A 27,042-nucleotide genomic window follows, 5' to 3' on the forward strand; every position below is an offset into this window, starting at 1 on the left:
CCTTTCCTGATCACTCTTGTTACAGTCTGTAAGGTAACATCCATTGTTTCATGTTCTCTGTGTATATAAAATCTCCCCACTGTATTTTCCACTGTATGCATCCGATGAAGTGAGCTGTAGCTCACGGAAGCTTATGCTCTAATAAATTTGTTAGTCTCTAAGGTGCCACATGTACTCCTTTTCTTTTTAAGAAGGCGCAGAACATCTTACTGGAAAAAAATCAATGAGATGGGACCAATGTAGCAGTTCCCTATCAATTTTTGCAGAAAATGATATACAACTACTGTACCATATCTTTATTGCAATTTTCCACGAACCTTGCTTATTAGGTGCCTTCTAGGTAAATTAGTGATATGTTTATTTGTTTTACTTCTGACATTACACTTATGGCACCATAACTGACCTGGATTGCAACAGATCTCATATTACAAGTTGTTCTTAAGATCAAAGTTATTATTTCTTAAGACTTCTCAAGATAAGTCAAACATTAATGTTTTCAATGTAAACTGCACAATTTAAATGTCTGCCAGTTTTTTGTTTTTTGTTTTAAAATTTATGTATACCTGTACTCAAATTACTTATAGAGAAAGTTAGTCTTGTGATCTGGCACTTGCACTTTGCTTTGTCATAATGAGATGTACAATGATGGCTTTGTCCAAAAAAGGTAGTCGTGTCCTTGAAAGCGATTCAAGTCATTTATACATTCCTTAAAGCATTACACACACAGACACACACACTTGTGCACATTCATGTGTTTAAAGGCCTTCTGGCTTAGCACTAGTCATTGTAACTGTACTGATTATTAAATAAAAAAATCACAAAACACACCCAATGGCAGTACTTTGTACTGAACTTTCAGACTTTTTGTGACTATTTTGTATTAATAAGTACCTTTCTTCCTTCTCTAATATGAAACTGGTCTACCACACCTTTCTAATGTTGGAAAAGCTAGGATGTGAATTGCAGGAGTGGCAACAACAATTAAAATATGTTTGAGAGTAATTTTGTGATACTTTTAGCAAGATATGAGACCAAGCATAAAGCACTTCCCTTTACCTCATACAGTCCTAAAGCAAACACAGAGGTAGGTGCTCGCTGGTTTGTTCTGTGCTTGGGTGAGTGTCCTGGTTTCCTGTTATTGTTCCTGTTCTCCCTCATTCCTATCCCCATCACATCCCTTCTATCTGCCTGCATATGCCACTAAGTGCTTTTGTTTATAGGAGGTTGCATTTGCTTGGTGTTCCCAGGCAGCTTGTGCCTTCCTTAATCCTCAACCTCTCTTTATGGCAATGCTGTACTCCCATGGGCCCCCTCCCTTGTCTGCCTGCACAACTACACTGTCTATGCCATGTAAGAGGCACAATATTATGCACTACTATTTTTGAACAGTCTTTGCAGCAGTTTTTCATACAAGCTGTGGCAGAAACCAGTTCGAGCCACAGAGGCAGTGTAACCCACTGGTAAGTGTGTTTTACAGCTGTACCAGATCTGAAGAGGCTAAATAAGTCTATTACAGTCCTGGCACTAGCAGTAGCTGCTTTTTTCCTTTAGAAGTCTCCAGTTCAATCCCCATTGTGTTGGCCAAGATGATGGTTTCAGCACCACATGATGACTTCTGCAGATGTACACTCCAGCATAGATCTTGCTGGTGGAAACTCCAAAGGAAAACGTTGTGATGACACAAAAAGCTGCAACCTTCTTCCTGTGGAGGTGGGAGATTCAGAAGACCAGTAACATCCAAAAGTGGCTAGAGCTGGAAGGAAAAGAGGCAAAAAAGGAAGAATCAATTCATCTCTTCAGTGGCTACTGGCAGAGCATCTAAAGAGCCTTTAGTGGAACTTAAAGCTATACTTAACTTTCTGCAGAGAGCGTGCGGGAGGATGACAGTAGAAACACCAACGGCCTGTTGAAGGGTTAAATGTCTCATGGTGTAAAGGGAGTACTGTTGGTGTAAGGTGGTGAAATTTGCACTGCCCTCTGCCAGCTTTAGCAAATCTGGCCTCTAGCTTGTTAGAAGTGTTAGGACAATCACCGGTTTGCTGTTGTACTCACAGAGACTTGCTCTCTGACAAATAAACCTAAGTTACATGAAGCATCTCTCTGCTTTTCTCCTATGTTTGTAACAAGAAATTTTGCAACTATTTCTAATGGGGACCTAGGGATCCCTAAAGGAGTTGATCCCGATACGTTACTAAGTGTTTCTGCCTGTTCCTGTTCCTGTACAACACTGCTGTGAAGTATTACAAAGTCAGACTCATTCTTATGTTAATCCTTAACCATTTACCTTTGTTAATGTTCTCCTCATTTCTCCAGTGCCCTGATTTGAAGCCTTATAATAGAACTGGGAATTTACCAATTTACAGCTGCTGTTGAGATGCAAGACTGGGCTGCTAAAGGCACCCAATTGCATCTGCAAACATCTCATGCAATGGGGTGGGTGAGGAGGGCTGACTAAGGAAGGGCCCCTCCCATGTTTCCACTGTGTGTATCATGTGAGCAATGAGACACATTCCTTGCCCAAGAGGCCAAGCACACTGCCTCTAAGGTGAGGGTGTGTGGCTGGGGAATCAAATTCAAATGTTTCACTGCTGGGAAGCGCATAGAGTCACCAGAAGATCTCAGGGCTGACTCTCATGTGTTTGTTAATCATCTGAGTCAGGATGTTAATGAAATGGAAGATCTGCATTACATAAATTGCCATAATCAAAGCTCAACAGATTCCTCCCTAACATTTGTGAACAACTTCCTTAAATGTCCTAAGATCACATGAAAAAGCCATTGTCCATGATTCAGAGAAAGAAGAAAGAGAGAGAGTGATCAATATTATTACTATATTCTAGTATTGCAAAAGCTTGGAAAAGAACCAGATTTCTAACAGAGTTTAAAGTATCAGGCAGAGTGCATCCTGAATACAGAAGGCCGAAGTCTGATTGCAGTTATGCTGGTGTAAATGTGATGTGCTTCATTCAAAAATGAAATAAAGATAATGAAATTCTGATAGCAGAATTTGACCCAATCTGATTTAATTTTCTCTTCATTCCTTAGACATGTCTTCTACGTACAATTGGGTATGTGAATTTCTGTTTTATTGCTTTTAAAGTACAGTTCTTAAATCTGCTCTTTCTGGGTTCAATAATATGAAGGAGAGGGGGAAAAGGGGGCTCCCTGCCACCTTTCTGCTCATGATTCTAGACCAAATGGGGGGCTGAAAAGACTCTCAGCATAATTTAGAGCAGCTTCAGGGATGCTCTAAGTTACACTATCTAAAGTCAGCAGCTGTGGCAATTGATCTGGAGCATAAAGAATCTTGTCATACCTCTACCCCTTCCCCAAAACACTTCTGTACCAGGAAAGGATGTGGTATAGAGCCAGCTATGTCAGCTTTGTGCCATGCAAGGATCCCCTTGTGATGGGGGGAATCCTTGGCTACCATTTTTAGGTCAGCTTTCTGGCTGCTCTGCACTGCCTCAGCAGCACAAAAACAGAATTCACAACTGAGGACTGAGCTTTCTAGTTGTATTTTGTTTAATGCTTTGGACTCAGAGTAGGGCTGATCAAAAATGGGATAATTTTTTTGCAAAAAATATATGCAATTATTTTCATCAAAAAATTTCAGAATTCTGCATTATATAGCAGATTTCTATCCAAGAATCTCAACATGTTGAACCTCACAACAGCCCTATATTTACCCCCATTTTCAAGATGGGAAAACCAAGGCACAGAGAGGTCAACTGACTTACTCAAGGTCACAAAAGAACACTGTGATAGAGAGGGGTACAGACCGTAGAGTGCCAGACTCCTTGTCCAGATTTTTAACCACAAGACAGTCCCTGTCCTTGTTTCCTTTCATGTCAGGATAAGAATTATACCTACCCCTGGAAAGCATTGTCTCATTTTTTTTAAAATCACTCACTGTAATGCACTATGAAATATTTTCTAGAAAATATATATTTTTAATTTTTTGCTGAAAAACCAAAACATTTTCAGGCAACCCCAAAAAATTTTGGTTTTGGTTTTCAGGTTTTCGGTTTTCCAATGAAAAATTTAAAATTTGAGGACAGCAGATACTTTCTGAAAAAGTTTTCATTTGTTTGAAACCCCAATTTTCCATTTGAAAAAAGTTGACAGAGAAAGTTTTGTCTAGCCCTACCCTATAATATTACCCTTGAATCTATAACTTACATATAGAGAGAGTTTTTAATTTAGTATAATTCCCTTCTTTACAAATGTAAACACATTATTTAGCTCATGGAATAGCCCCAAGAAGTTCAGAGCACTGGAAAAGAAAAGTAACATTTATTGGTATTATAGGTGTGTTTTGTTTGTGTGGCTGTAATAATTTTAATATTTGGAGAGGTTAGGTGACAGATATCCGGTAAGTGCTTTGAAACATTTTAAAAATATGAAAGTAAATAAAATCAAAAACACCCTCCAGATTTCTTACATCTCTAGGTCTCCTTCAACTTTTCTACCAAAGACCAGGAACTTACCCAAAAGCTCATTGCTAACCAGGCTCACTGAGACAAAAAGGTTTTACTGAACTTTTATTTACCTGTTCTGTCAGATCACACCTGTTAATGGCAGCCATATTTCAGCACTATGTAGTTGGTGTGTTTTATGGGAGTGGCATGTTGGCTATAAATGTACTCTGCACCTGCAAAGAATAAAAAAGTTGTTCACAGTAAATCTTTCTATAAATTAAAAAAAATTCAGGCCCTAATCCATAAAGGGGCTTAGATGTTGCCAGGGGTGACAGAAAGTCCCTAAAAGGGGGGACATTGGCACCCGAACTGTGGCCCCAGCCCCCTGCACGCCAACGCTTCCTCTGAGGCCCTGCCCCCACTCCAGTCGCTCCTCTCAGCCCCCTCCCCCCAAAGTGATGGGGCCATGGCCCTCCTGACCTCCCCTATTCTGGCACCTCTGGGTGTTGCAATGCCTAACTTATAGGTGCCTAGAAAAACGTCAGCGCAACCCTGGGATCCACAAAGCCTGAGTTAGATGCCTTAGCTCCCTTATTCAATGCACAAAAAGAGACAGGCACCTTAGAGTGGGATCCACAAAAGTCAGCATGGTAGGTGGGGATCCTCCTAAACTAGCCAATGGGAGATACCAATGAGAGTGTGAGGTCCTAAGCCCTACCTATCTCACAGAGTTATGCACCTAAGCCTGTGCTGCCTGTCTCTGCTTGCAATCCACAGCCAGGATCCCTTCTCCTGGAGTCAGGAGCCTTAGGCAACTAAGTCTTTTCTTGTGCAAATGGGTGAGGTGCCTGCCTCACTCCATGCAAAACAGCTGGAGGAGAAAATGCTGTCACTCACTTGATGACTTTTAGCCCAGTGGTCAGAGCACTCACCCAGGATATAGGCTTCCCCCCCTCTGTTTGCAGGTGAGAAAGGATTTAAGGAAGGGTCTCCCACCTCTCAGGAGTGTGGTCTAACCACTGAGCTATGGAACATTTTGATATAGATTTCTCTTAATCTTGTCTATTGAAGCTGTTCCACTATGTATAAATACTTAAGTAGCTATTGGGCCAAAGAAAGAGAGTGAGAATTACTTAGGGTATTCTCCTGGGCTGTGGGAGACCCAGGGTCCAGTCTTCCTGCTCTAGGGACTATTTAATTATTTATACATGGTGGAACAGCTTCAACAGGAGCGAGACAGAGGGAGCCCCACATGAAAGTATCCCATAGCAGGTGTGGTCCCCTCAGAGAGAGGATTTGACCTGGGGTTTCCTTTCTCCCCCTCAGGCAGAAGGGAAAATTGAACCCTAGGTCTCCCACATCCTAAGTGAGTGTGCTAACCACTGGATTAAAATTTATAAATTGGGTGACATCACCACCTCCCTTAGCTGGATTTTTAATGAGGCCTGATCCAGTAGACATGCTCTGAGCATACCTAATGGATCTGCTTATCTTCCCCTGATTTGTATCTTCCCCTGGGGCTTAGGCATGAGATAGGTTTTTCAGATGCCTAGACTGAGGCCACAACATAGGTGCCCAGGGAACTTTGACCCTGAAAATTTAGGCTCTGAGTGAAATTAGGCACATACAGAGTTAGTCAGCAGCCAAATGGGAGTTTTGTGGATTGCAGTGGAGCCTAAGATTGGGATTTAGGTGCCTAAATCTGGAAGTTGGTCACCTGAGTCCCTTTGTGGATCTGAGCCTAAGCTTCTCCATTTTCATTTTAGTCCCTGTGAATAGCAATCTTCTGAACTTGCGGATTTATCCCATTCCTTTGACTTCAATGGGAGTGGCAGCAGGTCCTTCGGAAGTACTTTAGAAACATTAAGGATTAAATTGTATCTCAGGGATGCAGCCCATAGTAAGGTACAGTATGTAGCTGTGCTGCACTAGCAGCAACACAGGGAAGAAAAGAGCCCGTTCCCCTCCAGCTCCACCTTATTTCTCCAAATCATGCTGACTCTTGGAGGCCAGTACCCTGCAGATTCCTGGCTTCCTGCTCCAGAGAGGATGTAAGGCCTGGTCTACACTACACCGACTAGCCCACCTTTGTGAGCATCCATCCATGCCACTTGCACATTCACAGAGCTACTAGACGTGCTCCTGCCTGGAACAGGAAAGAAGTCCTGGACAACCTCGACCTGTTGGGAAAAGAGACTGTGCAAGCCCAGCTAAGGACCAGGGGAGCTCATATGAGTCCAGTGATAAAAGGGAAGGAAGCTCAGGTAGGTGTATGCATGCGTTATTCCTTGTAAGCATTTCTTACCTTTTTGTTGCCCGAAGCCCCCTCTCCTTCCCTCTCTCTATCCTGCCCTTCTTCCTCATTTAATAATGGTGCCCACCCACATTTAGAGAACTAAAACATTTACCCATAATACATCATTTTCCTTGCCCTCTTGCTCCAGGGAGAGTATAAAGCAAGCATGCAGCTCTGCTTACTCCTGTGCACCTGCACCCAACATCTGGGTAGCCCGGGTAGAGGGCTTTTTACTCCACTGTGGATGTGTGTTGTCCTAGCCACAATCTCTCCCTAACTAACTTTCACAGTATCCCGAGGCAGATGGGTATTACTATACCCATTCTCAGATGGAAAAACTGAGACCAAGAGGTAAGATGTTGCAAAGTCTCAGAGGAAAACAGTGTCAGAACTGACTCAGCTAGGATTAGAAATCAGGGGTTTCTGGCTTCCACCTCTGTGATCAGGCCACGAAGCTACACCTCCTTCTCCTTTCAGTTTTATAATAATTTTCAATAATTACCATATACTTTTTATGTTGTACATTTACAGATGCATTCTATAATTCCTGCACAAGCTGAACTCCCATGGAGCTCAATGGGCATTTAACATGCAGAGGGGCTGCAGAATCAGGCTCATAACTGGTCTGGAATTGTTGTTTTTTTCCTCCCCCTGAAGTCTTGCAGGAAAGCCAAACAGAGTACAGTGCAATGTACACATGATGCATTTGTGATGGGAAAAGGAACACAGCATTGTTGGGACTGGTCTACACTACAGAGTTAGGTGGATGTAAGGCAGCTTAGCCAACTTAACTCTGTCAGTGGCTACACTACATTGGTGCTCCCCGCCCCTTCCCCCCCATGTAAGTCACCCACTACATTGACTTAATAACTCCACCTCTGCAAGAGGCATAGTGCTTAGGTCAACGTAGTTAGGGCGACGCAGTGTCTGTGTAGACAATGCGTTACTTACATCAGTGCTTCTCAAGCTATCTGATGTGGGGGACCGGCAATTTATTTTTCCAATGTGTGCACAGACTGGCAGCTGATGGCTTGCGGACTGGCACCGGTCCGCGCACCACCACTTTGAGTAGCACTGATTTACATTGCCCGTTGGCTGTCAGCCCCAGAGTAGGTGGGGTGGGGTGGGGTGCCCTGTGAGGCCCAGGGCAGTGGGGCTTCAGGAGTCAGTGCCCCACAAGGTCCCACTTCAGTCAGTGGAAGTGCTCCTGGTGAGGACATGCAACACCAACAGAAGGAACACAATGTGGACATGAACCACTGCTTTAATTACTCCACTGGCTGTTTATCGACTTAACTTCAGTCAACTTAATTTTGTATAGTAGTCAAAGCCTCGGTTTTGATTACAGTGTCATCTAGAAGAGTTCTATCAATAATATACACTGTGATTTATTATTTGGAAGGCGAAGTTAATCACTTGTAACCTGAGGTTTCTGAGTATATTTCTTCTGCAGATCACTATTAAATTAATCCTCAGTTTAAAAATTATAGAGCTTGCCTTAAAACAGCTGTACAGTAATTTTCAAATTGCTTTCTAATATATTTGAAAAAGGGACCTGGTGTTCTCCAAGTCCCACTCTACACTATCAGAGTTGAGCTTCTGTTGAGAAGTATGTTGGCACCTTATACTGAGAGACCATTTGTTGTTATAGAGTATATCGGGGATTGGTCCTGCTTTGAGCAGGGGGTTGGACTAGATGACCTCCTGAGGTCCCTTCCAATCCTGATATTCTATGACTCTATGATTCTATACTACCTGCCGGATCGGTGGGCAGCAATCGATCCAGCAGGGGTCAATTTATCACATCTAGAGACGCGATAAATCTACCCCCAAGCGCTCTCCCATCGACTCCTGTGCTCCACCAGGGCAAGAGGCACAGGCAGAGTCAACGGGGGAGCGTAAGCTGTTGACTCACTGCAGTGAAGACACCACGGTGAGTAGATCTCAGTACGTCGACTTCAGCTATGTTATTCATGTAGTTGAAGTTGCGTAACTTAGATACTAACTAATAAATTTGTTAGTCTCTAAGGTGCCACAAGTACTCTGAAACCTGTAACTTAGATAGACACTCCCTCCTTCCCTGCCCCTGTGTAGACCAGGCCATAGAGAAAATAAAAGAGTAGCTGTAATACCTGTTTTGAAAATTCAGGGGGAGTCCTGCTCTCAATTTTGTATCAGCCTATATCCTCATCTACACAGCATATTAATGTAAAGATATTAAATAGATGCACTGAAAAGAATTTAAGTGCGTAAAACTTCTATTTTTCCTTGTGCTCGCATTTTGATTTCTAGGCAAGTGCTGCGGTCCTGTGCTCAGCAGAAAGCCACTCTTCAAACCAGGAATGCCAGTTTCAGAGGAGGCCTGTTTTCTAACTTGGGTAATTGACAACATCAGTTGGTAGTATGGCTGTGAGCTCAGAGGTGCTCAAATGTAGTTGCAAGTTTGACTTCAAGCAGAGGAAGTGTGCACCTATTCACAAGGATGGTGAGGAGAACATTGATTGCCTTTTTGGCCCTGAGGAAAGAGAAGACTGGAATCTTTGCTTGTACCATTCCTGGGAAGGAAGAGCAATTGCTGGGCTGGCTCTATCATCCACATAGACACACTGTTGTGATCTCAGATTGTGCAAGAGTCTAGACTTGCTGCTGTACACAGTACTGCATACTCTACAAGCAAGGGTTTATTTCGAAGAAGACCATTTATCATTTTTCCTTTCTATTAAGTGTCCTTCTGGAATAACTATGCTTTTTCCTGTTTTTCATATATCTATTGTTGTTTTTACTTAGTTTACAGTTTTGAGAGTCAGAAGTACTGTAGTAATAAAGCTCCCTGCCAACATGACTTGTTAGTTGATAGTAAAGAATCAGTAAACATTGGGAGAAAAGAAGCATGGGGTATGTCTTGTAAATCTCTGGAAATTTACTTGCAGCTGGTGTGACACCACTCTATTTTTGTTTCCCACTAGAGTAAAGGCCAGGATTTGGCCCAAAATTTCAGGAAAATAAACTAGAATGCATGGGGAAAGGTTATAGAAGTATTTACCTTTGAGATTGCCTCTCTCCTCGTGCAATGCCATTGTAGATGAGATCAGCTTCCAGTACTACAATGCTGGTGCTACAGAAAGAGAGAAGATAACAAGATGAGTTTGAGCTAACAGACATAAGTTTAAGCAGGAGGGGGCTGGAAGTGGGACATCTTCAGTAAACTGGAGCTTTGGAACACTCTTTCCCCATTGATCAATAGAGTCCCAGCATCTTGACTCTCAGGCACATTGCAAACCTGCCTGTTTTCCCAGGCAATTGAGATAGGGAGGGTACAAGGAGTGCAAGGAGCAGATTACAGAACCTGATGAATGTCAGGGCTTGTCTGCACTGGGGTTTTAGCCCTGGTGCTGCTAAGCTAGTACAAACCGCTAGTGTGGATGTAGTGCATTTGTGTAAAGTGAGACTTGTACCAATGCTGTTTACCCCAGATTCATACTGGTACAATTCTTTTTGTAAATCTTCACAGTTGCATATATGAACAACTCTGCATTATTATTCGCAAAAAGAAAAGGAGTACTTGTGGCACCTTAGAGACTAACACATTTATTTGAGCATAAGCTTTCGTGATGCATCCGATGAAGTGAGCTGGTAGCTCACGAAAGCTTATGCTCAAATAAATGTGTTAGTCTCTAAGGTGCCACAAGTACTCCTTTTCTTTTTGCGGACACAGACTAACATGGCTGCTACTTTGAAACCTGAATTATTATTGTGATTTTAGCTATAGGGTGGTATTAAACAAATAAGTAGGCTTACCCAGCAGTTTTCTGCAAATAGAAATTTTATTAAATAAATTCCAGATCAGCTTACAGCTTAAATCAAGTCATTGACAGCTATCATTCACAGGAAACTATTATTTCTCAGTTAATTGGAGTTCAGTTAAACAAGGTTTTGCTGTAATGCAAAAATACTGAAAGACCAAATTTGTGACAGACTGAACTCCTAAAAATCGGGTACATCCTGGATAGCCTAAGAGAGCTGGAGTTTACATTTCTCCTTTTTGAGACAACTTGAAAGATTAAAGGGTGCCCCACTGTTAATTCCCGAGAGAGATTGAAAAGACACTAAATGATCCAGGAGTCTCTGGGCCTTATCCAACGCGAATTGGGTCTTTCCATTGATGTGCTTTGAATCAGGCTCTTTAAAGAGGCTGAAGGTAAGAATTCTTGTAGATGTAGGAATGTAGGACTCATTTTTACTTTGGCTAACAGAAGTTATTTTTGATAGACCTGACCTGTTATGATCTGTCTATATTTTGCACCACTGAAGAGTAGGGGTGTATGGATCTGTTTGTTTCGTTTTGCCCGTTATATATGATGGAGCCAATGGTGAAATTTGGAGGCAATCACATTTATCAATTTTTGTAAACATTAAATTCCTTTGCTAAAAGAACCAGGCTACAACAGACAGGATGATACTTTCAAGCACTTTCATTGCATACTAAATTCGTGTCAAGTTTGAAGCAATCTGAAATATATCTATTTTTTAATTATCCTTCCCCAGCTGTGGAGGGCCTGCCTGCAGTAGAACTAATGTGGTTCTATTTCATTGGCTGGGGAGATGATTTTAAAATGTTGCACAGAGGGTCCATGTCTTCTGCACACCTCAGAGGCCAGTCAGGGGCTCACTGCACAGAGAGGCTTTGGGTGGAACTGTATAGCCACAGATTTGTTGGCTGCTGTGCCATCTGAATATTTTTTAACTGGCAAAAAACATTTCCATCTTCAGAAAACTCAGAAAATTGATAAACTCTTTTAAAACTGCCTGTTAGCTGACAATAAGCATGATGAGAAATGTCAGTCCAAAGAGTAATTTCTCCAGACATAAATGTGTGCCTGACTACAGCAGCTTAGAATCACAGTGCTTCCTTAAGTCTCTGGCTTTATCCTTGCATGACTCTATAATTCAAATCACATTACCTTGAATGAAGAGGGGTTTCATGTATATTTGTTTATATGACTACTATCTCTCTCTCTCCTTTCACAAAACATCAGTATAACAAATAGACTCGGCACTCATTTGTCTCGCATGTCAAGACCATGTTCTTTGCCATAGCATATGAATGTGAGCGTAACATTACAAAGCACAGATTTTCAGCATCACAAAGCAAAGCAAGCAAACCACATTTGCTAAGCTTAGTGGCTGCAGTCTACGCTCTTTCCTTTTCCAACAAAACCCCATTCCTGGAAATATCTTGCTCCTGGAACAATCCTGGCAACACCCTGGACAAGAAGGACATTTGTTGGCTGCTTTCCATGACAATCTCAATCCGATCAAGCCTCTGCTGGTTATAGGGACTTCAAAGGGACTTGGCATTTCATGTACATTTGGTAACAGTTCCTTTCTGCTGGAACAACTGTTTGGCTCTAAACACACACTTTTTACTCTAGAAATTGAATGTAATATTAACATGTGGCACTTTTCATCTTCCAAATGCTCTGCTTCAGTGGCGTATTTGCTTTGGGACAGAATGGCTGAAAAAGACTCAAGAGGACGAGTAGTTTTGTGCTTAAGGTACTGGATTTGGGAAATCTAGGTTCAGTTCTCCCAAAGATTCCCTATGCAACCTTGAGAAAGTCATTTAGGCTTTGTCTACACTCACACTTTTGTCAGTATAACTTATGTCACTCAGGGATGTGAAAAAAACCCACCCCTCTGAGCGACATACGTTACACAGACAGAAGCACCGGTGGGAGATGCTCTCCTGCCAGCATAGCTACCGCCAATCATTGAGGTGGTTTAATTATGTTGATGGTAGAGCTCTCTTCTGTCGGCATAGAGCGGTTAAATTGGAGACCTTAAAGTGGCACAGCTGTGCCACTGTAAGGTCTGTAGTGTAGACACGGCCTGACTCAGGCTATGTCTACAGTACGCCGCTTTTGATGATGGGGCTGTGTTGCTACAGCCATGTCACTAAAAGGCACACAGTGTAGCCGCTGTTTGTCTGCTGACAAAAACTTCCACCCAGAGTGAGTGGTGTTAGCGTTGTTGGCAGGAGAGCACTCCTGCAAAGAGCTGGTAACACTGGTGCTAGTCGTTGGCAAAACATTCATCTTTTGGAGTGGTATTTTTATAACATCTCTGAAAGACAAAAGTTTTGTCGTTCAGTTGCCAGTGTAGACATAGCCTCAGTTCCTCATCTCTTAATTCTTGTGTCTGTCTTGTCAGTTTAGATTGTAAATTCTTCAGGGCTGGGACTCTCTCACTATGGGCAGGTCTTCACTACCCGCACAATCGAGTAGTGATTGATCTATCGGGGATCGATTTATCGCGTCTCATTTAGACATGATAAATCGATCCCCGAACGCGCTCCCCGTCAACTCCGGAACTCCAGCTCAAGAGAGGTGGAAGCGGAGTCGACGGGAGCAGCAGCAGTTGACTTGCCGCCATCCTCATGGCCAGGTAAGTCGACCTAAGATACGCTGACTTCAGCTATGCTATTCACGTAGCTGAAGTTGCATATCTTAGGTCGACCTACCTCTGCAGTGTAGACCAGGGCTAAGTGTATGTACAACATGGCTCAGATGATGCTCTAGGTGCTACAGTAGTACAAACATAGGTGTAGGACCAGTGGAGATTGCTGATATTTATTTATATTGTGCTTTGTAAATGATTTGGAACCACTATTTAGGAACCACCAGTTGCACAATGTTAGGCTATGTAACTGTGCAATGATATTACCGTCACTTCTCATCCTCCCTGCTCACTTCTCTCCTATTGTGTGTTACACACATTTGTGCATCATGCTTGAAATTATATTGTAGTTTGGGGCAGGAAACATGTCATTCTATGTGTTGTACTTAGGAATTACCTGGCACAAAGAGGCCCCAGGTCTCACATGTCCTTTGGGCACTACTATGCTTTTATCATTGTTACCCCAGCCCAATCTCCCTCATACCCATTTTTACTTTCGCCCACCAGGTGTGTCTTGTTTTTTAGATTGTAAACTCTTTGTGTCTCTATAGCACTGTGATGGGGTGTGTACCCCACACAGGCTCCAAAAGGGTTAATGTGGGCCTTAGAGGCCATTTCACAAACCATGTTGCACCTAGAGGGAAAGCATGAGAATGATTTGACTGAGGATGAAGCCCAGCTGAGGAGGGGCAGAGAGAGGACTATAAACAGAGGAAGTTGAGAGCAGAAGGGGCTGTTATAAACTTCACAGGTGCCGGCTTCCTCTGGGCCCAGGGGATGCTGCACCCCAGGCCCCGCCCCCACTCCTTCCTGCCCCTACTCCGTCCAAGGCCCCACCCCACCCCTTCTCCCAAGCCTGGTTACTCTGGATGAGGTAGACTTAAATTGTGACCTGGCCAGACAGACATTGGACAAGGTGGACCACCAGAGGACCAAAGCAGCTGTTGGCAAGGGTGTCAGACAGGGAGAAAGCAGCTATGCATTTCTATCCACAAGGAGGTGATCTAGCAGTGAGTCCCTCCTCCTTCACAAGCACCTAGCACAATGGTTTCCCATCCTGTTTGAGACTTGGAGGTGATATTGCAATAATAAATAATACGCTAAATGAAATTCTTACCATAGTCTCTTCAGGAGCGTCTCTTCAGTCCCCTGCAAGAGCCTTTGGCTCTTATCTCTTAGTGTTAGGACAAATGGGTATTCCAATATTAGATTCAGGTTCAATCCTTAAAATGGACCTGAACACTCACATCTTCTTGAAGTGGCTCCTGTGCTTAAACTTTCGGAGCTTGGGCAGCACCCTCCACCAAAGGCAGATTTTAGCCCCATGCTGGCTTTACCAGTTCAGAATCCAAACCAAAAGATTACTTACGAACCTGCATTCTTGAATGTTGTAAAGATGCCATTCTGCACAATAAACTTTCTACAGCATTGCCAGATTAACTTCATGTAAATTCTATTATGCTCATTTTACAGATTGAGAATCTATGATAGGTTTAGTGATTTGCCCAGTGCAGGGGTGGCAGGTTTGTAGAAATTTTGGTGGTGCCCAGAATCCGCCCCCCAACTCTGCCCCACCAACTCTTCCCCCTACCTGCCTAAGGCTCTAGGAGGGAGTTTGGGTTGGGGGATGAGGTCTGGGGTGCAGGCCCTGGGCTGGGGCAGGGGATTGGGGTGCAGGAGGGGTGCAGGCTCAGGGAGGGAGTTTGGGTGCAAAAGGGGTGAGAGGTTGGGCTCTGGGAGGAAGTTTGGGTGGGGATGGGAATGGGTGCAGGCTCTGGGATGGAGTTTGGGTGCTGGGTGCAGGCTCTGGGCTAGGGCAAGGGGTGGGGGTGTAGGAGGGGGTGAGGGGTGCAGGCTCTGGGAGGGTGTTTGGGTGCAGGCTCTGGGAGGAAGTGCAGAGGGCTGGGGTGCCGGAAGCCAGGAGAGCGGAGTCAGCGTGGAGCTGCAGGGGAAAGGCAGGGGCGCTCCAGGACCCAGGGGAGGTGTGCGGGGGCAGCAAGTGGGGGCCGGGGACACTCGGGGAAGGTGTGGGGGGGTGGCAGGTGGGGCCGGGGAAAAGACCCGGCCCCAAATATTGGTGGAGCCGGGTCCCTGGGCCCTGAATATTGCTGGAGCCCGAGCACCATGGGCCCATACAACTAGCTGCCCCTGGCCCAGTGTCACATAGTTTGTCAGAGGCAAAGCCAGGATCAGAACTCAAAAAGTTCCCAGCTTCCACTCTGAGGTCACAGATAATCTGCCTTTCTACATCAGATGTAGGAGAACAATTCTCCTATTGAATTGCTTTAGCACTGCAGCTGTTTTCAAACTTCATTGCACCACAACCCCCTGCTGAAAACAAAAATTAGTGCACGACCCTAGGAGGGGGGGCACCAAAGCTTGAGCCTCATCACCTTGGGTGGGAGGGAGTGGTCAAAGCCCAAGGGCTTCAGCCCTGGGTAGGGGAGTCTGCAACCTGATCCCTGCTGCCCCGGGCAGTGGGGCTTGGTCTTTGGCTTTAGTCCTGGGCGGCGGGGCTCAGGCTTTGGCCCCGAGCCCCAAGAAGTCTAACACCAGCCCTGGCGACCCCATTTCACAACTCACTTTGGGGTCCCAACCCACAATTTGAGAACCGCTATGGGTAGCTCCTTGTAGTTTCCTCAGGAATCTCTCTCTCAACTCCCCCTCCTTTGCTTGACATGCCCTTGATTACCATTGAATTGAGAAGGACACATTTTTTCTAAAAGAAAATGTACCTTCAGATAGGAAAGTTGTATGTTTGTATCCCTTTCCCCTCACCCTCAATAATCCTGGAGGTAGTAATTCGCAGTTTGCCATTAATCACTGGAGTAGGTGCATTTGATATCCACCTAATTGCTGGAGGTGTGGCAGGGTTGCTGGCAGAAATGTGACATAAGTATAAACAAGGGTATGCCCTTGGCTAAACACAGAAAGCTCACGTAAGGGTTGTATAACCATGCCTAGGAGTAACTAATAGTTAAAGGGTCCCTCTGTAACTATTCCCTCTGTTCCCTCTCACAGGGCCAACCATAGTGGAGCACATTACTCCTTTCTGGCCTTTTCAAACAGTGGCTGCTGCTTGGGGCTGTAGAAAGCTTATCTGCTGGCTCTGGGGTTTTTGAACATGCTAAGGAAGCTAAAAAATAGACATTACAAACAGCGTTATGGGATGACCAAAAGGTTATATAGGTACAGTTCACCGTCCATGTAAACTGCCTTGGGTATCACAGAGGACTTCTGAGAATGTCATTAGCAAGGGGTTTTGTGCAATAACACACCGCGTTGTCTACCCCTCTAAGCAAGGGCTAGGAAACTGCCAGCAGACTGCAAAAGAAATCAGCTGTCTAATTCTGAAAAGCCAAATAATATCCATCAGTTGCCTCTGACATCCTAAAGCCCCATCTGTCTCCAGCACCGTAGCACATCTCCACTGACTTTGCCAATGTGTCATTACTCTCAGGACTAGTCCTTGGAGGAGGCTATGCCAAGTGAGTGCAGTATGCAAATGTAGAACCCCTTTCATGATTTATAATAAGTTTGCAGTTAAATAGTCCCCTGCCTTCCCAGCATTTGCTCCCAGTCTTGATTACTTCAGTTTTTGTTCATTCTTAGAAACCAACACAAACCTGTTTACTGACTAATGGCCTGGGTTTCTGATTAGCCTGAGCTGTGGGAGTTGTCCCAAAACATCTCTTCTGTTGTGACTGCATTAACTGGCATCTCTTTGAAATGCAGACTCCTGGTGATTGACTTCCAAACAAGTGGAGCTGAATGGGGGTTTAGACAGATTAACATTCTAACAGCAAGTGGCAGCCATTCCAAGAAGCTAAATCAAATCCTCAAGTGCTCATTAGCAAGCCCAAAAAACCCCCTATTTTAGAATGAAAACATATAAAAAATTGCCACATAAAGGACGGATCTTTGGGGCAGCTGCTTTCTTTACTGAATCAGACTTTCATTCTATTCCTTAAAACAACAGGTAATGTGGCTACTGCAGGCTAACATTTTTTGTATATAACTTTATGTATGAAGCTAAAATTAATCAATATTCAGGTTCAATTCAAATTCAGATGCAGCCAGGTAAAGTTCATATTGCACTATACAAGAAAACAGAACTATGATACTTCAATGTTAGGAAGGTAAACAGCAGCTGTTGTGTTTATCCTGTGTTACAAAGTCTGTTACACACTTAGGCCTTGTCTACACTGCCACTTACAGCACTGAAACTTTCTTCGCTCAGGGGTGTGAAAAAACACCCTCCCCCACCCGAGCGCTGCAAGTTTCAGCACTATAAAGTGGCAGTGTAGACAGTGCTACAGCTCTGGAAGCTATTCCCCTCACGGCGGTAGTTTTATTACAGTGATGGGAGAGCTCTCTCTTACCACCTGGAAGCACTGGTGGATTCAGATGCTTCTGGTAATTTCATGGACTTGGATTTGTGCAAGCACATATGATCCTTGTCCAGCATAAAAGCTCTCCAGAGTTGGTGGAGTCTACTGATGGGTTGCTCCTCTCATTGGGTCCAGTTACCCACCAGACTCCCCTTTGGAGGTCACCACCCTCCAGGGTCATCAAGAAATCCTCCATTTCAGGCTCATCCAAAACCCACACTTTCCAGGTTTCACAGTAGCAGCCGTGTTAGTCTGTATTCACAAAAAGAAAAGGGGAACTTGTGGCACCTTAGCGACTAACAATTTTATTTGAGCATAAGCTTTCGTGAGCTACAATCCAATGAAGTAAGCTGTAGCTCATGAAAGCTTATGCTCAAATAAATTTGTTAGTCTCTAAGATGCCACACTTTCCAGTTATCCTTGGCTTGACCTGGTTTGTCATCCTCTTTTTGCATATCTGTTAGCGGGCCAGTGCAATACATATCATCTCTTTGCACTGTCGGTAGCCTTGCCTCTCCAGCCTAGCTACATCATAAGCCCTCTGCAGCTCAGTTTGCCTCTTTGGAGAATCCAAGATCGAGGCTGTTATTTCGCAGGGAATCTCTGCATTTTCTCCTACATCTTCTGCGACACCTGCAAATACCAGGACATCAACATGCTCAATAAGAAGAATATAGGCACTTTGCCACCTCATCACAGTTACGACTGCCTCATTAAAAAAAAAGAAAAGGAGTACTTGTGGCACCTTAGAGACTAACAAATTTATTAGAGCATAAGCTTTCGTGAGCTACAGCTCACTTCATCGGATGCATTCACCTTCACCCGGGAGTAGGGATTCCTTTCAGTCACGTCTACTCCCTCTCAGAACCGGAGCTACAGGCTCTCTGGGGCACCAATCTACTTTGTAAAGGAGGACAGATCTCTGTGGCCCTGTGTAGACAAGAGGTGCTAAACAAGGATACCATTTGGAACCAGTATCCCCTGCCCTTTATCAACAAGCTTTGTGAATAACTACACTCCGCCAAGATCTTCACAAAGTTAGACTTCTGCACAGTTTATAACCTGGTGCAGATTAGGAAGGGAGACCTTCTGTACCCATTACGGACATTTTAAATACCTAGTTATGCCCCACGACTTTCCAGCACTTCATCAATGGCATCTTCAGGGACATGCTAGACTATTTTCTAATTATCTACCTTGGTGATATTCTCATCTTTCAGAAGACCAAGCTCTTCATGATCATCAACATCCTAGACAGACTGTCAGATAATCTGTATGCTAAATCTGAATAGTGCAAGTTCAACAGAGATATAATTGAATTCCTTGAGTATATCATCTATCCCAAAGATCCCAAGTATATCATCTATCCCAAACCATAGCCCCAGGCAAGATGACAGCCATATCTTACTGGGCCGCACTAAAGGAACATCCATACGGTATAGCAATTCCTGGATTTCATCATTTTTTCTAGGTGATTTATCAAGGGGTTTTCTAGTTTAGTTACCCCTATGACTGCCCTTCTGCCTAAGGGAGCCTGGTTCACCTGGTCACCAGAAGCCAAATCTGCCTTGGAGCAACTAAAAGAGAGATTCATCAGAGTGCACATCCTGACCCACTGAACCCCACAAAGCCATTTACAGTAGAAGCTGACATGTCACACTTAGCTCTGGGCATGGTGTTGTCCCAGCCAGCCAGGCTCCCATGGCTGACTGCACCCCTGTGACTTCTACTTACACAAGCTAACTCAAGTGGAGAGGAAATATAATATGTAGGACAAGGAGCTGTTAACCATCAATGTAGCCTTTGAGGAATGGCACCATCTCCTAGAAAGGGCCAGGTTCCCAGTCCAGATCCTTACCGTTCACGAGAACCGGAAATACCTCCAGACAGCCAGGCATCTTAATCAGTGCAAGATCTTCTGGTCCCTCTTCTTTGCCCAGTTCGATTTGATAGTCACCTATCACACAGGGGCATGAAATGGAAAGGCCAATACCCAGTCCCATAAAGATGAGTACATTGATTCTGGCAGGGAATCTCCATCCATGATTCTTAATGCATCCAATTTTTTAAACTGGACAATAGACAGCAATCTGATGTCATTCATCCATTCCTTATTGCTCAATGACCTGTGCACCATTTGGATATGCTAGGCCTTGGATGGTGCCAGTACCCAGTCTGTGGCCAAATTCAGATTATTTATGTTCTGGAGTGCCATTTCAGGCTTCATATCCTCAAGTTATGCCATGATACACCACTAGCTGGTCACTTCAGCCACTTGAAGGACTGGATTTTGGTGTCAAGGACTTTCTGGTGGCTTGGCCTATGCATGTCTGTCAAGAACTATATGAGATTCCTCAATCTTTGTGCCCAAATCAAGAACCCATGCTTGAAATCACTTGGCTTCTCCAGCCCCTGCCTGTCCCATCTCAGCTATCGGTCACTGTGACCAGGGACTTCATCGTGTAGCTGCCACCATCTCATGGGCACAGCAATCTAAGTCAATCTTTTCACCAAGATAGCACACCTTGTCCTGTGCTGCACTGTCCCTACTACCACGGAAATGGCTCACCTTGTCTTAGAGAATGTTTTTGTTTTCACAGATTTCCAATGTGTATTGTGTCAGACCAGGGCTCTGTTTGTCTCCTGTTTGTAGCAGGAGTTTCTAAGGCTTCTGAGTATAGAACCCCCCATCTTGTATGTGTATATAGTGGACTGGGGGGTTTACATCATGATGAACGATCCTGGGAACCAGTAGACAATATTCAGATCCCAGACCTGCAATAGGAGGTGCATGAAATGTATCCTGACAAGCCTGGCCCTAAGGTCCCTGTGATTCACTCTCAGAAGAGGGGGCATTGTCAGGAGTGTGGACCTGCAAGTGGACTTCTCTGCTATCCATTTGTGTGGGATCTTTTCACTTTGCTCTGTCTAACAGTGCAAATAAATGTATCCCAGTGCAGAGTATGGGCCAGAAGTGACCAAACTGTACTTTGTTTGCACTTATTTTTACTGTAGTTTCTTAGAATCATTTTTCATGCAGTTAAGTAAAGTTGTGAAACTCAATTTAGGCAACTAAATTTCAAATAAAAGCTGATATATGATAAATGTAGGTAATAGCATTATCAGGAAAATGTTTTTACATGGTTTTGTACATTTTAAAAAAACAGTTTGTCTTATGAAACGAAGTATTTAATTTGAATACATTCCCTATTCAATGTATCACCTACTTGTGAAGTGCTTTAGGTGTATTATTTTTTGCTTTGTATTTCAGAAACAATAAAGGCAGACCCTGAAAAAGTCATATTCTTCCTCAGTTCTCCCATGCTGATTGGTTTACTTGCAGAAATATTTTCTCTGTTTCATGCAGAGATAATGAGTTTAAAACCCAGTTGGTTCACACCAGCTATGTGATGTGAGAACATAATGCTCAGCTGTACCAAATGTACAGACTGGACTAGAGAAGAGAAACAGAACGGGAGGAAGTAATTTTTTTTCAGTAGTCAGATTGCCTATTTCTGTTGTGGGTGAAGCTCAAGAGTCGTTATTACACTGCTCATGGTTTTCAAAATAGAAATAGCTGAGGGTGATTTTACAGGACAAATTCCCATGACAGCACTCAAATGATACGTATCTACCAAAAAAGCCAAAACAAGTTAAAACTGTGTAGCTTCCTCTACTTGCTGTGTAACCCAATAATGTCACTTAGTGATGGCTTCACACAACAAGGTCCCTTACACCTGGAGAAGTTAACATTAAAATGATATATCATTGAAAGATACTGATCATTCAGTTTAAACCATGACCCTAACCAAACTCTCTGCTCTCACTATCCACCTACCATCACCCTTAACTCTTCCCTCCCACTGTCCTTAATTTCTGCCCTCCTCTAGGGCACCCTTGCTTTGCCCTCTTCCTAGTTATTAATATTCAGTGCTTCTGAGAAGTTCAGTGCAGTGCTAGAGGCCAAAGTTATCCACAGGACAGCACACCACAGTGTTCTTACTATTGAGCCTTCAGCTTAACCTGGAGGAACCACCTCTAAAGGGTTTTCTGCACTGACAGTTTTCTCCCATCAGTCTGGCACTACTACAATTCCATTCGCAAAGGTGGAAACGCCAGTCTAGTTCCACCGCCAGAGTTTTTACTATTGTCATCTAGGTTGCTCACTCTGCATGCTGTTTGCAGTTGCTCCAGTTTCTGAAAATTGTCAGTGTAGATGCAGCCCAAGTGCAAGAGTTTAGTTCAGGCTCCCTGTGAATGCAATCCTGGGTCCAACTGTTGATGCTGCTGCTAAGGGACCTAGCTACATGTGATGGGGTCACATCTACATTTGGAACTGGACTGATCTGACCAACGCATTACAGCCAGAAGATGGCAATGACTTCCAGTGAATCAGCAGCCCTGAAAAGAAAGACACTCTGGTGCTGTCCAGTCCTTTGGATTTTTACTGTTTCTGAAACTTGCAAGTTATAGGCTAATGTCTCTGAAAATGGCTGGCATTCAAGCTGTTGGGATGGTTAACTCTGTAAAGCAGTAAATCACAATTTGAACTAGCTATAAAAGTTACCAATTTCACAAGACCATTTGTCAGCCAACTCAGGTGAAAAAGTAAAACATTCCAGGCCATCTACCAACACCTGAAATGAGAACAAACATAGGAAGAAAGTCAGGCAACTACACACAAAGTCTGATTCATAAATAACAGAACATCCCTTGGGAAGAATGGCTTGTTGAAATTCATCTGTGGTGCAGAGTACCAGTGCAAGGCCCCTCTGCACCAATTCAACCATAGAGGGGAAGAGCATATCTTCGCAGGAGGGGGGAGGCGAGCAGCAAGCAGAGTAGCTGTGACTGTCCATCTCCTATGTACTGCACAAAAGGCCTTTGTACCAACTCCACAGACCAACACAGAAGGTCACAATGGGAGCAGGCAGGAAGAGGAGCCACAAGATTAGTGTTATGTAACTCTAGTGTCCCTAGTACTATGCAACCAACATGGAGCAGCTGTGTAGCAACCCCACACTCTGGCCTCTGGTTGGAGGATGGATTTCAATTCCCTTCCCTTGGTACACAGCATCTACATAGAATATTCAGGCTTTCTGTAGGTGGAATTCACTCCTGGCACAGAAAGAGCAGCTGTTCTTCAAGGCACTCTGGTACTATGGCGACGGGGTCAGCATACAAACCTGGAGAGACAGATGCTTAAATATTTCTCTTGCAAGCTTGTATTTCTTTTTTAAAAAGCAGCCATAGCTGAAAAAAGCTGTGAAGAGAGCAGGATAACCAGGAAGCCCTTTTGCTGACAAGGTGAAAAAAACATTTTTTTTTATCCAAAACAAGAGAACAAGCTGAATAAGCCACTTCATTTTCCTTCCTTTCTCCTTTTCACTCACTAAGACTCTTACATTTATAAGGACGCTCCTTCAGTCATTTGGCATCCTCCCTAGCATTTCCCTAATCAGACTTTACTCTCTTATATATTCAGCCCCAGGGACCATTCAAAAGGTGCTTTTACTGCCTGCACTGGACAACTCATAACTTAGCTGTTGCTGTTCTTAGCTTCCACTGTCTGTGACTCTTATGAGTGTGGAAATTTAAACCCCACTTGTAGGTGATTCAGCATTTTCTGGGCCTATGGAAGCGATGTTCCTTAGCAGCACCTAATATGGTGCTCACATTCTAATGGTTTCATTTGGCTTTTGCACAAACGCAGTTCCTATAATTTTTCTGATGATGTTGCACACTCTGTGCCAGAACATATTGTGTAGTTAAATTGGTAGCCAGATAATCCTCTTCTCTGGGAGAAGCTCTAAAATGGCTGATGCTCTTGGATCTTGTCTGATTTGGTTGACTATTTGTGAGTAGTCAGTTTGTGGCTCTGAGGCAGAAGTTATGTTTGGAAGAACCGCACACAGTGGAAACTCCGCAAGAATTCTGGCTGACTTCTGCATGGAGATGTTTTGCGTTGCTTCCAGTCCAGCTGCCAACAAGTATGGTCCTAATATAAAAAGTGACTAAACTAAAAATGGCTGCCTTTGTATTTAGAGTCATATCTCCTGACTTCAGTAATTAAAATAAGTGTTAATTGCTTTACTCCTATGAGCTCTGTAGAGCAAACATAGGTAAGGGGCAGTGAACTGGACTTTATTCCTTCCTGTACATCAACGGTTGTTTAAGAACTTATTAAGCATGTATTAGTTACTCCTGTGCAACCCCCAATGAAAGCACGAAGGATATCATTTGGCCAAACCTTTATTACATAAGAAAAAAAAAGCCCAGCTTGACTTCCAGATCCCAGGTTGAGTTTTCAGGGCTGAAAGTTAGAAACAATAAATCCTTTAGTCTGTAAATAGAGATTATAAAAAAGATGTGAAGAACCTGAGCAATATTTATATTAATGAATATCATATGTATCTCTATTTGATTACTGTCATGATGTCTGCTACATCAATGCGAAAGATTAATTTAGTCCAGTGGAGCTTGCACATCTTCAGGAAAGCAGACAATGGGGTACTGATAGCCCAGTCACCGACACTTAAATAAGAGAGGTCAAGACCACTTGTCATTTTGCCCAAGTCCAAGCGGGGCACAACTGAGCTTTTTTGTCCAAATCCAGGGGGAGACTACCATCCAAAGACATAGAGTCAATCTCTAGCCAGGGCTCAGACTCATTAAGCTTAAAAGCACATGGGATCCAAGCTTTGGGTCTAACACAGACAGTGAGTCTATACATTAAGGCTTAATGTAAGACTGTAGACAGAGCCCCACCATGCCATTTTCACTTAGGGTAGAATTTCAGAAGTGATTTAAGAACTCTTAAAAATATTACCCTAAGTCACTTTTCAGTTAGAAAACACGCTTTACATTGAAATTATGATTATGAGGCTTTCTACTAATAGCAACCTCTCTGCTAAAAATGGAATTATTTGTGACATATACAGAATGAGAGCCCAACATCAGCCATAAGTCCGTTTCCATCTTGCTACCTTTAAATTTTAGACATTTTCTTTTCTAAACCTCCCAGAACGTGTAGAGACTTGGGGTAAACAAAGGAGAGAGAGTGGTCAAGAAGAGAAGAGAGACAACATGAGTTAGGAAAAGGAGGGTGAAAGAGAGGATACAGATAAAAAAAATGGGAAAATGGAAATGGAGTTTGGAGAAAAAGAAAATCCATCCCTGCAGAAACAGCACCCTTGCCATTCAGACAGGAAGAACCACTTACAAGAAAGCCAGTTCAGGTATTGGCAAGAAGGAAAGTAATTTTGTGTCACAACTTAAGGTATTCCTTTCAGAATCTCTATTGTTTAAAATAATTTAAATGCAGGTGGAAGTCTTGGCTTTAAAGTTGTTATTAATAACCCACTAATTACTATGTTAACAGTAATAAAAAAAATTAAGGCCTACAAAATTCACATAAACTTTGTCTTTGTGGAAACAGGATGGCACAGGATTGTGGAGTCCTCAAGCCTGCATCATCAGTGTCTAATTTTCCTTAATTCACTGGGTGCTGCCATGCAATAGCATAACTTAATCTGAGATAAAAAGAAAAGGACTACTTGTGGCACCTTAGAGACTAACAAATTTATTAGAGCATAAGCTTTCGTGAGCTACAGCTCACTTCAAGCTTATGCGCTAATAAATTTGTTAGTCTCTAAGGTGCCACAAGTACACCTTTTCTTTTTGCGAATACAGACTAACACGGCTCCTACTCTGAAACCTGTCATTAATCTGAGATGCATCAAATGTTTTAGAGTTTTGTGACAGAATGTCTCAGAAAAAAAGTTGGCAAAGCTGGTCATTACAGAATAATAATTCATACTCTTGAATTTGTATCTGAAATGCTAAATAAATGAAGCGCATATCTAGTGGTTATTCTGACCAGAGCTATTCCTGCAATATCTAAACTGGTGTGGTTGCTTCCAGTCTATATTTCTTTCCTATAGAAGGACTAAATTTGTAAGATAAAAGCACTAATCCAGAAAGCTCAGTGAATACAAGTGCAGGTGAGTTAGTACAGGTATCCCTTAGCTTCCCTTGTCAAATGTAAGTTCCTTGTCCTCACTTTCAAAACCCTCATAACTTTGCCCCTTACTCTTTACTTTTGCATCCTTCCACACCCTCTCAATCCACCTAAGCTGCAAACCTAACTGTTGTTTTTGTGTCCTTCTCATCTCTGTCTCTCTCCATGTGGCCCCGTACAACTGGAACCCTCTCTTTGACAAGTCCACCAGGCCTCTAACATCTCCTTCTTCAAGTCCCTCCTTAATGGAAACATACTCTGTGGAATCTGTAGACCTGGCTGGCTAGGCGGGGAGCTGAGACATCTCCTTAATGTATCGTAACAATCACTTTCTGTTGTCTTATCCACCCACTCCCCATTTGTTTGTCTCATTTCACCCATTGCACCTTGTCAACTTAGAGCTGATTATCTGAGTTTACAATATCCCAACTTCTTTCGACTAAAAATCTTGTGACAGCTTTTTCTTCAGGTTTTTCTACAGGTTTGATGCTTTATTATTATTATTTGTATTGCAATAACATCTCATTATGGGCCAGGACCCCACTGTGCTAGGTGCTGTACAAACACAGAATTAAAAAAAAGACTGTCTTGGACTCTGGTAGAAATACAACACAAGAATTGCCTTTTTCACACCATTTCAATATCACATTTCCTGATCAAAACCTGGAAGTATGAAAGTTAAACCAATATAAAAATTTACAAAAAACTAAACAAGCTTTTCCAACCCTTATATACAGCTTGCTTTTTCTGTGATCTGAGTCATAGCCATGTTTTGGCCTGGTTCTTATTCTGTCTGAATCAATTCACCTACCCCTAATTACCCCTATTTATAATTTCCTAATGAAACAAAGAAATAGAATATAGGAATAAAGAAGCTTAAACCTATATGCTTATGTGAAAGTTTGTGGGTATAAATAATGTGCACATACACACTGTATTTTACTTTTATATATACATGCACAGTAACCTGTAGCTTTCAAGTTTGCTGATATGATTTTAGTATTGCATATTTTTAATAAATTCATAGAAAATAAAGATTGAATTAATCTCTTGAATAATCTAGTCCAAATTTCTGAATCTACTTGGAAGGGACAAAAAACAAAGCAGTCATCAAAATGCTCATAATTAAGTAATAGGACCCCACAAATAATATGGAACTGAACTTGTCTTTGATATGCACAAAATTCTGTTTGTATCGTGCAATCAGCTGTTGTGAATATTCACAGCCTCTTTAAGGAATTCTGGAGTTAGTGTACACTTCTACAGAGGATTAATTTGTTTTCATCTTACAATACAAGGTCATGGGACACAGAGTATCCTGTTTATGTATTTTTATCACCAGCATTATGTCTTTGTGTGTAATTGTAAAAGATTTGCTCTTCTAGTCCTTTTTCTGGAATTATAAAAACCAATCATTTCAGCTTTCTATTCCAGTCTTGGACAAGTTGATTAAGCCTT

At 42.9% G+C, this 27,042-nt stretch overlaps 1 long non-coding RNA gene across 1 annotated transcript; it reads right to left on the reverse strand.

Moving 5' to 3' along the window:
• Nucleotides 1-693: 693 nt before the first annotated feature.
• LOC119854239 lies at nt 694-9,834 on the reverse strand. The gene is made up of 3 exons (XR_005292385.2): nt 9,761-9,834; nt 4,553-4,654; nt 694-1,753 (listed from the first exon to the last, which is right to left on the reverse strand). It is a non-coding gene; the product is annotated as an uncharacterized LOC119854239 (long non-coding RNA).
• Between the last annotated feature and the right edge of the window lie 17,208 nt (nt 9,835-27,042).

The sequence above is a fragment of the Dermochelys coriacea genome, chromosome 4 (assembly GCF_009764565.3).
Source record: "Dermochelys coriacea isolate rDerCor1 chromosome 4, rDerCor1.pri.v4, whole genome shotgun sequence".
NCBI classification, from domain to species: Eukaryota; Metazoa; Chordata; order Testudines; family Dermochelyidae; genus Dermochelys; species Dermochelys coriacea.